This window comes from Acinonyx jubatus, chromosome D3 (assembly GCF_027475565.1).
Source record: "Acinonyx jubatus isolate Ajub_Pintada_27869175 chromosome D3, VMU_Ajub_asm_v1.0, whole genome shotgun sequence".
In the NCBI taxonomy this organism is placed as follows: Eukaryota; Metazoa; Chordata; class Mammalia; order Carnivora; family Felidae; genus Acinonyx; species Acinonyx jubatus.
In genome coordinates this window covers 81,267,476-81,279,666 of record NC_069392.1, presented here as the reverse complement: position 1 = coordinate 81,279,666, position 12,191 = coordinate 81,267,476, and positions in this window count along the sequence as shown.

The window sequence follows — 12,191 nt, the reverse complement described above, 5'->3', positions numbered from 1 at the left end:
TAAAATCAAGAGTCAGATGTTTAACAGACTGAGACACCCAGACACCCCCCCCCAAAATATTTTAATTGCCCTAAGTTGTCTTTGTAGAACAGCTCTTTTCCCTCCTTCCCCTAAAAGGATTTTAAAGGTAGAATATAGTACAAATTCTTTGATTTGATATATTTATAATGGTCCATTGACTGAGTTTCAGGAAAACCCATCTTTTTTCTTTTACCTATTGGAATATCACAGCCAATCTGATAGCATTTTTCACTGTATGAGAATTTCGTTCCTGCTTTCCATTTGAATTATAAGTGTAGGTAACCTGGCTGACTCCCCAAATGATCCACAATCCAATCAAGGTCGTGTTTCAATTTAATATTTGCCATTTTAAGAGTGGATTTCCCTTCTGAGGTCATTCTACATAGGGGGTTCAATCTGATTATTCTGTACATGGACAATTAAGTTTTCCTAGAACAATGAAACTGACAAAACTCACGGGCCCCAAAAAAATCAGGCTTACAAATAAAAAATTTGTGTACTGAACTCAATTTGGTCTTCAGTTCCTAGTTAAAATGTAGTCACTTCAGAATGTCCCTCTCTAGTACAAGAGGGAGGGAGGCAAATGATAAGAGACTCTTAAATACTGAGAACAGACTGAGGGTTGATAGGGGGTGGGGGGAGAGGAAGGTGGGTGATGGGCATTGGGGAGGGCACCTGTTGGGATGAGCACTGGGTGTTGTATGGAAACCAATTTGGCAATAAATTATATTTAATATTTAAAAAGAATGTCCCTCTCTAGTACATATTTTGTCACTCCATCCTTGTAATTGCATGTAGCATTAAGGCAGGGGGCCATAGCTTCCACAGGTAGTTGGTGGCCTGGCTCTGATACGTATTATTTCACCTACTGTTTAGTGTTTGGCACGTGACTAAGTCTGTTTGGGCTGGGATAACAAGATACCACAGACCGGGTAGCTTATAAATAACGGAAATTTGTTTCTCACGGCTCTGGGGACCAGAAGTCTGAGATCAGAGTGTCCGTGTGTGTGATCGGGGCCCTCTTCTAAATGGCAGACTTTTCCTTGTTTCCTTTCATAGCAGAAGGGATCTCTGTCAGTCATCTTTTGTAAGGACACTGATCCCCATCATGACCTGATCACCTCCCACAGGTCCTACTTCCCAATATCAATAATACCAATTCAGAGAATTGCCTCCTCCCTGGCATGTCAGCCATGTCTTTAATAGGATCCCGCAACACTCTGACATTAACTGCATCAGGAAGGTTTTGGTATAGAATGGATGGATTTCATGGGCAGAACCCCCTCCTTTGCTGTAAAGGGAATCTTCAATTGGGTGTGTTATCGTGGGTCAGGCATCCATTAGTCCTCAGATAGTGGGGCTAGTGGGGGTTTTGCAGGAAAAAAAGGCACTCCTATTCAGAATAATTATCTATACTTGAGAAGGTACTAATGGACCTTCCAGAATCGGGGGTGGGGCGTTCATTGTTGTTAACTTTCCACCAGGTGGTTCGTTGGACTATTATATCTATAATTCTTCTTTAAAAAATTAAAATCCCAAAGAAATATGGTGATTTTACAAAAACAAGAGAAATGAAATAGAGGAAATGTAACTCAGGAAATAAGATTAGTATGATCAGGTCACTGGCATAATACTAGTCTTCCCCAAACCTCAAAGTGTTTATTGTTTGTGTTTTTTTCAATATTATACTTATATTTAAAGACCTATGTTGCTGTGGAGAAAGTTGTGATCCACTTTTTCCATGGAATCATCATGGTTGAGGAATTCAAATATTCTTCTGGTCTTTATTTTTCTCCAGGTCTAAACTGTTGTACGTGGCTTGACTTGAACTATTGTAGAATATCATTTTAAAACCTTAGGTCTTTTATAGCTTCTGACCTCTTCTGCTTCCTCCTAAATGTAGACACATCTTTCCCTTCAGAGCTCTACTCATGAAAGGCAATTGTGTCTAAGGGATCTTTCTGAGGATTTGAGAACCTCTCTAGTGATGTCTGCCTGCCACCAAGTGGCTATGGCCTTGTGCTTAATTCTTTTTAGAGACAATTATTTTCCTAACTCCATGGCTTCTCCTGGGGTGGGGAGAGAGAGAGAGAGAGTATTTATTTGTTTGTTTTTACATAAAAGTGGAATATTTTTTCTTGCAATCCTACAAGGAGAAAAAATGCATTTCTACTCTTTGGAACAATGGACACCAATTGCACTCAACCTTTCCATCAACCCCACCCCCCTCCCAAATTTCATTGTTTTGATTTCAAACCAAGATGGCTACTCACACAATTTCCCCTTAAAATAAGCTTCTACCCCAAATTTCTATGCTTAGAGACAAAACAATATAAAAAAAAAAGCTCTGAAATTATATTTTGTTCCTTCAACTTTTCATCTTATTTTTCCTTTGACAGTCTAGGTAAATAAAAGTGAGGTACAAATATACTTTTCTTTCTGGGCCATGTGATTTTCTTATAATTTCTTATTTACACTCAGTCCTTACTAAAAGTTTATTTACTGCAAATCTCTTTTTTTTTCCCTTTGGCACTGAGTGGCTAAATATATAGTATAATTATTTCCTGAATAAAATACTTGTATGCTTTAAATAGCTTTGACCTATTATATATAACATGTGCATACACACAGAAAGAAAGATGTTTTGGACTTTAAGTCAGAAATGCCTGAGGGGAAGCAGGAATGGATATTTAAGTGGACAAACTGGGAGGGTACAGAGGATAGAGGTTTCTTTTTAAATTCCAGAATTATCTACAGAGATAGCTATATGGGTACGGTAAGCAATTGGTCTACCTTGACTGACTCTTGACAGAAAAATCCAGGTTTTTTTTTTTTTTTGATTTCCAAGGGCTATCTCCATGATCTTCACCACCCCCCTCCTGTGGTTGAGTTATCTCGAGGAAGTGTTCACCCCTCGTAACCAAATGGCCTCTCACTAACCTAATGCACCACAAGATATATTAGCATGAAAAGAACACTTAAGGAAAGAGGATGCAGAAGGCAAAAATACTGAGGAACAACTGAATTCTTTAGAAGATGAGTAAAAAAAGAAAAAAAGACAAATGAAAGATTTATACCAATGATCTTTCCTTGTGAAATTGTATTTCATCTGTCCCATTACTCATTACCGATTCTTAAACAGTTTAGAAAATTCCAGTTCTTAAGAATAAGTTTTTGTCTGAAAAATACATGAAATAACCACAGAACATACCAAAGTCCTGCAGGTAACTTGTTTTCAATTACACCTGCTATCATAGTTCACTAGTTCTAAGTGACCATCAAAGTCATTAAAACAAAGAAGAGTTAGAAGGCAGGCCCCAGAAAGAGGTTCATACAAGTTCAACAGTCTGCAAAAACTGCCTGCAATTAGAGCTTAAAAGGTCACATGAATCACCCCATTTCCTAACTCAGTGGAAGGTACTGATTATAGAAATGGCCAGAAAAGTAACGTATTGCAGTTGCTTATACTACTGTCTCAGTCAAATATACTATAAATAACCAGGGAACTTCAGCTGAGGGAACCAATTAGAGGAGAAAAGCTTTTTTTTTTTTTTTTAATTTCTTACATTTAAATATGGAAACATACTATGTTCTGTTAACAATAATATTATGTTAACAGATAATGTATCCTGTGTTATATATAATCTTTACAAATGTCTACTTTTTATACAGAAGTCTATAAACCAATAACCAAAATTTTATAGTGGAATACACCTCAACCCTCCCCACTTCTATGTTTTTCCGTCACACATGAAAACGTTGTACCTACTTCCTGGGACTGTGATGTGGATTGAATAAAGGTTGAGCACAGTGCTTGACAAACAGCAAATTATTTACCAAGTAGGAGTCAGTAATACCTGAGGACACATTCTTCTTTTGTTGGTTTCGTTTTGTTGTATGTGTTTATGGCTTCAACGGGAATTTATTTGCTCACAGCTCTGAATCCGCTAGAAATCCAAGATCAGGATGTCAGCCGGTTTGATTTCTTCTGAGTCCTCTCCCCTTGGCTTGCCAATGCCCTTCTTCTCACTTTGTCCTCAGGTACACATCTATCCCTACAGTGTGCCCAAATCTCCTCTCCAATGACCCCAGTCATTTTAATCACTTCTTGCAAGTCTTTCCAATACAGACACATTCTGAGGTTCTGGGGTTTAGGGATTCAACCTGTGGGTTTGGGGGGGAACATATTTAGTCCATAACACCACCTGTGAACCCATACCTTATATTCATCCCCCTTTTTTCTATCCGTACAATTCTGTGCTCTTTGGGCATTCACGATTTTGTAAAAGAGCACATGACCAAATTTACTACCTCCGCTCTTTTTATTTTTTTTATTATTTTTTTTTAATTTTTTTTTCAACGTTTATTTATTTTTGGGACAGAGAGAGACAGAGCATGAACGGGGGAGGGGCAGAGACAGAGGGAGACACAGAATCGGAAACAGGCTCCAGGCTCTGAGCCATCCGCCCAGAGCCCGACGCGGGGCTCGAACTCGCGGACCGCGAGATCGTGACCTGGCTGAAGTCGGACGCTTAACTGACTGCGCCACTCAGGCGCCCCGACCTCCGCTCTTTTTAAACGTACAGCTGTGCTAACTATTGGTACATGGTTGTGCAACAGATCTCCGGCACTTTTCCATCTTTGCAAAACTAAAGCTCTCTAGTCATATTTATTTTTGACCAATCCCTTCCGTCACCGTGGCTGCTGCAGAGTGATAGAGTTCCGTCAGTAACAATGTCCCTGTACCCGACATAGTCGTGGGAAGCATTACTGTGCGGTGTCACACAGCAGGCTGAAGTGATCTCCATCCCTGGTACAACTGAGTGGACACTCCTCCCATTGGCTAAGGGAAGGTACAAAGAACATGTCCTGCAGGCTCATGGAACAGGCAATGTCACCCTCTTTAGGACTGAGATTACGTAATTTATGAAAGAATTTACAAGCATCTGTAGAGTACTTACAATAGACCACCAACAGGTGCCATTTCGGATAGATTTGTGAAGGGAACAACAAATGAGTTGGGATAGCAGTGGGATTGGAGATTAGATCTTGTGTGGATAAGGACCATGGAACAGGAAATCCCTGAAGGAATTTGGTTTAATCCATGCCCCAAGATGAGATGTGACATTAAATAGACCTAACAAAAGTTTTACACATTGTTTTTAATGTTTGTTTATTTTGAGAGACCGAGCATGAGCAGGGGAGGGGCAGAAAAAGAGAGAGAGAGAGAGAGACAGACAGACAGACAGACAGACAGACAATCTGACACAGGGCTTGAACTCATGAGGCGTGAAATCATGACCTGAACAAAAGTCAGACGTTCAAGCCACCGAGCCATCCAGGCACCCCCAAATTTTACACATTGTAGTGTGCAACAAACTTTCATTGAAGCAAAAGTCACTGAAACACACATATTGATCAGTATAGCTAACACAGCAATTGAAGATGCATATGGAATTTTTCACCACTTTTTAAAACCTCCTGTTTTCAAGTCTGTGGGAGGGCATGCAGGATGGAAGAAAAATAGGCTTATTCGTGATCCTCACACCCCACGAATATTTGAAAATAATTTATATTTGAGAAACAATCTAGATTGATTAGCTATCCCAGTTTGGTCAAATTTTGTATCCCTTTCATACCTGTGATATTATATTTGACCTCTTAAAATTTTCAATCTGGGGTGTGAAATTCTTTCTGCCACCTGGTTGTTAAGAGACCGTTTTCATCAGCCCTGAAAATGTTACCACGTTTTAAAATTTCAGTGCCTCAAGATCTCTCCAATGACAACATTTCTATACCCTGTTGTTACCTGATTTAAAATCATTTTCCTTGGGCCATATCGAGCTGAAACAAAGTACTCCTTAAAAGTAATGTCAGCAACCACGGCGGCTAAAAGTAGGCTGTGGGTAATACTTGTAGTTTCTTCCACGGAGAAAATTTGCCATATTCTTCTTAATGGAATGGTCCCATATGTCTTTCAATCCAAAATAGCTCTTTATGGTTTTAAGGTCATGGTTCCATGCAGAGGTAAATGGTGGAATGTATATACATCAAGGTAATTATTAAATGGGCTTTTGGGTTCCTTGGTTGAGAAGTATCTTTTTCATGCAGAGGGAAAGTTGTAGTGGGTCCAAATGAGCTGTTTGTGACCAGCTGAAATTTTCTTTGATGCTTCTCTTCTATTTAATGCGTTCCTTCCATCACCAAACAGTGCCGTAGCACGCGGCAGGGAGAAATCTAGAATAGCCTCTGTGAGCCCAGTTTCATCAAAATGAAGGACTAGAATTCTCATTGTTGTTGGAGGTTTGGGACATCATGGGAAGTTAGCATAATTTCACAATTATTTGAATCATCATGGGATGTGAGGAGGGGAAAAAAGCCTATGAATACGGATATTCCCAGACATGGAAAGGAGTGTGATGGGCTCCCTGTGGGCAGGTTTAACCACAGAGTACTTAAAGATGGTCTCTCCACCTCTATTTGTAATCTTTGTTGTTGCGAGATAATTCTGAGGAGGAATGTGACTTCACTGTGTAGAAGGGGCCACACACATGGCAGTGTGGCCATTTCCAAGGTAACGCAAGATCTAGGATCATAGCCACAACCCTGATTACATGATGTTCACTCATGACAGGAGATAATATAATTAAGGGAAACACAGAGAAGGATGACTTTTTATGTGCCTATACGTTTCTATTTGATTTAACAAAAGATTTGTGCAATCTGATTTAGGGTGATATGCTCTTGTAGATGAAAAGCACTATGATATTCTCAGATTATTCTTCAAAAGAGACAGTTGCTTTATTGTATGGCTGCCCTTTAAATTTTATGACAATAACTTATTTTAGGTAATCTTCTCTGGCAAGTGATATTTTAACTAAAGTCTTGTGGACTATGGAAGCAAAATGTAATTAGCTTAGTTTTAAGCAAGTGAAAACGGTAAGAATAAACACCATCTGGTTCCACCATATTTGCCTATTGTATACCCATTATTCGTCTCTTTCTCAGCGCTCCTTATCATCTCTCCTTCACTTCTGCAAAGACCTTGACCCGAACGACCAGGGTGTCTCATCCCGACATAGGCACCTAACCACCATCTTCCACTTTGTGTGCCACACATACGGTCTTGACCTTACACCAGTTCTGGTCCTTGAACTTAAAATTATCAGTCGCTGTACTGCATTATTTAGCGTAACAAAATCTTGGCATTGAAAAGGACCTCCCACTGCCTCTAGTCCAACAGCCGATTGAACAGTCCCAATCTGTATGGGATATAAATCGTGGAATACTTTAACAAAGACCATTTCACAGTTTACTTCCCTGAAGATGAACATACATACAAAAACAAAAAACAAAAAAACACTCACTCTTACATGCATCTGTAGGTTCCTATGAAGATGCCAAAATAGGTGATTTGAGCTTCTTTTCCTTTTTAGTGACCTTTATAAAACGCCATGGACGACCAAGGCTTCAGATGACTCCAATCTGGTGATTGCGGGCTAATCTGATTATTAAAATATATCTATACTACTGGTTCCAAGTTAGATTGAAAGTCATTGGACCTTCTAGAAATGGTTTACTCGTAACCTTGAAGTTTTTAACATTTCAGTGTTGCAGTAATTTATTAGAAAGGATATTTTCTTTATTCCTTCCTTAAAGAATAAACTAAATAGCAGCATGTCCTGACCTATAAACTATATTTAAGAGCTCAGTGACTCTTTAATGTTTCCTGAGACTTTATTAATCTCTAATAAATTAAGCGTTTCCACTTCATTACGTGCTGAGCAAAATAGTGTTTGAGTCTCAGTAATTATAGAAGACACTGCAAAATTGTCAAAATTATGGCCCCAGCATAATCACTGAGCATTGTTGTCTAGGTGCCAGCCAGACAGCAGTCAACCATGCAATATATTTTATTTTTGTGTTGACTGTTATTTTCGAGAAATGCCACTTAAACAAGTGGAAAACAAAAATAAATTTGGGCAAGGCTCTAGCTTAAATCTGTTTTTCAGCAGCAAATATTGTGATTTAAATAATATTTTAACGTTAATTCAGTCTGCCGACGTACACGGACATACAGATCGCATCTAAGCATTATAATCTTCCACAGTTATTGCAAAAGGAAAGTCTTTGGTCAGATTCCCTATGACAGACCCCACTCCTGCATTATAAAATTTTAAGAGATATATACATTTTGGACCTATTAAGGTAGAAAGAAAAAATCCATTTATGGGAAATGTGGGTCAGCAGAGATTTAAATTGGTTTAGACCTGTACTTAAAGGTACTTAGGCTGACTGCAGGGGATGATGTAATCCTTAAATGAAGGGATGACACAGCTATTGACATGCTAATCAGGGGCTCCTTTGGGTTCAGGGATTGATAATGTTTCGAAAAAGCTATTGTTGGTAATAACGTTAAGAGAATTGTTGAGTTTTCCATGCCTGGGTGACACCTGAAGGGTCAGTTTTTCGACAACAGCATGTGAGTGTATCTCAAACAGTTTTTGTGAATGTCCTGACCCAAAGGATAGGGTTAGAGATAAATACTTGAGAGGTGGATTTCAGGATGCTGTGTCTTTCTTGTACTCCTATTTGTAACATAAGTGGCGATTCTGTAAATTTACCAATTATGGTATCAGAAAGAGTTGGCTCCACACACATACTACACCGGAGATATTCCTTCTTCAGGAGATCATGCAGGGCTCAACGGGGAGAATCACACAGGCTGAACAAATTTCAACCAGTCCTTTAGAGATAGGATTTCTTAAGCCCTTAGTATGAAATTGAGGGTTTTGTCAGGGAAATGAGGTTCACTTTACCTTAGATGCTGGTGTATTGTTTGAAACTTGTTAACATTTTTGCTTTGGGGAGGAGAGGGCGGTTAGGGAAGAGAAAGGGAAGCAGAAAGAAACTAAGGAAGACAGGCTTCAGGAGATGTAGCAAAATACCAATCCATTTTTAAAATTAAATTGTTAAATGTAGAGCATCTGTGTTATATTATATTTTTATAAAGTTGGGAAATGGAAAAGTACATAATAGAATTTGTATATGCTTAATGCGTGGTGTGAAAGTGGAGGGGAGTGAAATGATATTATTGCCAGCAAGCATCTAAGATAGCTAACTGGTGAAAGAAAATTCAAATTGACTAGGGAAATGTTTGTTGATCCTTACATGCTTCCACATCATTGATTTCTACCCGCGACGGTCAGTGTCCGTAAGTTAGAACTCACAATGCTTAGGAATCAATATGGAAAATAATACCATGAAGGAATTTTTGACCTTCTACTATTGATAATGTTTCTTTTTAAAAGGCTCTTCTTCATTTTTAAAAACCTCATTATTTAAAAAAAATTTTTTTGGTGTTTATTTTTGAGAGAGAGTGAGAGAGCAAGCAGGGGAGGGAGCAGAGAGAGAGGGAGACACAGAATCTGAACAGGCTCCAGGCTCTGAGCTGTCAGCACAGAGCCTGACATGGGGCTCAAACTCACAAACCTTTGAGCTGTGAGATCATGACCTGAGCCAAACCGCCACTTAACCAACTGGCTCCCCTAAAAGCCACTTAACCACCCAGGCTCCCCTAAAAGCCCCGTTATTTTAAACGTAATGTATTTGTTGCATGTTGAAAACTACACACACACACACACACACACACACACACACACACACACACACACACACCTATGGCCAGACACTGATCCTATTTTACTCATCAATCTACTTTCCCCACACCAAAAATTAATAATCTATCTCAAAATGCTATCCCACCCCATGGGGACTGCAGAATTCTACAGAGATCATGTGAAACAACATAAACAAGGACACGGTAGGGAAAAAAACAAACACAGAAAATGACAAATAACCTATTTTCCTCACCAAATAAGTGAACAAAAAGTGTTTGCAGTTTAGGCTCAAATTTCAACAATTTGAAGTAGAACTCTAGCAGAAAACATGCTATATATATGCAAACATCCTCCTTCATATACCCAGGTGAGACCATGGCCTTGTTATCAGCAGGGTTTGTGCTTTGAATTCCTTCCCCGGGGGGATATTTTTTTAACTTGCGTATTCGACTTCACTTTGTAAGAAACAATAGCCCTGTTCAAGAAAGCTGGATGATCATGAAAAGGAGTTAGAACAAAGCAAAATGTAATAGATCTCCTGGGTACCCTTCCTGCTAACGAGGGCACTGCCTCGAGTTTTAGACCACGCCTGCTTGGGGGAACTTTCCTTTACCAACCAACCTAACCTTATACCAGACTCTTGCTGCCTACTGCGGATTTGACTCTGCAGAAGTCCAGTTAACTTTAATTTTGTTTTACACTATGTATCTGTATATAGTCAGAGAGTGACCGCTACATATAGTTCGCTGGCTTTGAACTCTGTGCGACTGGTACCTGGTTATGCAAATCACCTTCACGGAAAGAAATGTTGAAAGGGAATCCACAGGAGAAGCACAATAATATCAGGCCCAAGACTTCATGATATTCCTGAGCCGCGCAAAGTTCTTTCGTATGGCCTCTCACAAATCAGCCACCCTAAATTTGCATTTTTTATTGGTAAAAATGGGGGGGAAAAGTTTCCTATCTTTCTGTTTTAAGGTTTTCTAGGCATCAAGTGAGGTGATATGTGTGAAAAGGCTTTTTAACTACAGAGTCCTACACACATGTGAATCTTACAAGCATTGTGGTCATTATTGGCTGAGCTGATCTTGTTGCCTTCGGCCACTACACTCCACGACCATACCTGACCCAACCATGGTGAGAACAATGAGTGACTCACAAGCCAAGCCCAAATTATGAAAATACCTATTACTATGGCAAAGATGGATATTGAGAGACCTTGAAACATTCCTACTGATGTCGCACTAACTCCCATGGTTCTATAGAATCAGAAAATAATTCTAATTTATTTTGCATATTCTAAACTTTGAAATACAAAAACTCCATTGTTGCGAGATCAGATTTTTTTTTTTAATTCCCAGAATCCACACGAACTGAGTTTAAGGAAAGTAAAGGTTAACATACAATGGACCAGGCACTGTTCTAAATACTCTGTGCTACCAACTCATTGAAGGCTCCTGGCATCACTATTAGATAGGTGATATCATAACCATTTTATAAATGGGGAAGCTAAGGCATAAAGAGTTCAAGTAACACATCCAAAGTCATACACTCTAGCTCCAGAGTCCATAATATTAAACATTACCCGGTATTCCTTCTCTGAAATGTTGATTTAAAAAGTGGTGAGTCCAGGGATCTACACATATTAGGTGTTCAATAAATGTCTACTCTCTCTGGAATCTCTTTTCCCTTCCCTCTCTCACTCCCTTTGAAGAAGAGACCAGAAATTTATACCAAAATCTTACCGAGAATTATTTGGAATTGAAGATGAAACCCGTTGTCGGCTATTTTCAAACTTTTCGGTATAAGCTACCAGAAATGCTATTTCCAGCCTCCCATTTCTATACCTGAAATACTCAGAAGAGATGAGAGATCATCACTTTTTTACATCTATTCAGTTGGTTCACCAACAACGTTGTAAAAAATACTTGAATCGATGGCTTTAAGGAAAAGCAAGAGTGAAACGCTGTCATCAGTCTGTAGGTTAGGAAACATTTCAGAAGACGGCGTTGGATGCAAGGGGATAACACAATCATATCATGAGCAAAGGGCCATGTACAGACCATACGACGAGCCAATAAACAGGCCTAAAGAAACAAGAAAAATAATAGTCCGTTTGTGCAGTAATATCCGTGAGAGAGTAAGAAATGCTAAGGTGAAAAATGAATGGCAAGTTAACATACAGAAGGTTATAGTCTAGTGAAGAGAAAATGAAGCTCATGCTGAAAACTCCCAATCTGGCCAACTGACGGGTATTGCTGATGTAGAACAGAACTGATCAACAAATACACAAGAACATGGGAAGAAAAGAAAGCATGAAGGAGAGGTGGAGAAAAAGAGGTCAAAGCCCCGTGTCACTCCCGGAGAGGAAGGGAGCTAGTGGAACAGACTCTATAGACAGTTGTGTGTGCAAATGCAGTCGATGCCGGAACTTTACTTGGATTGTTGCTTAAAGGCACAGCTTCCAGAAATAAAAGTTAGCAAGTGGAGAATCTACCGTCAGGGCTTCGTTGTTTCTCTGTTGGTGCGTTCTTGCTTTGATTTGAGACG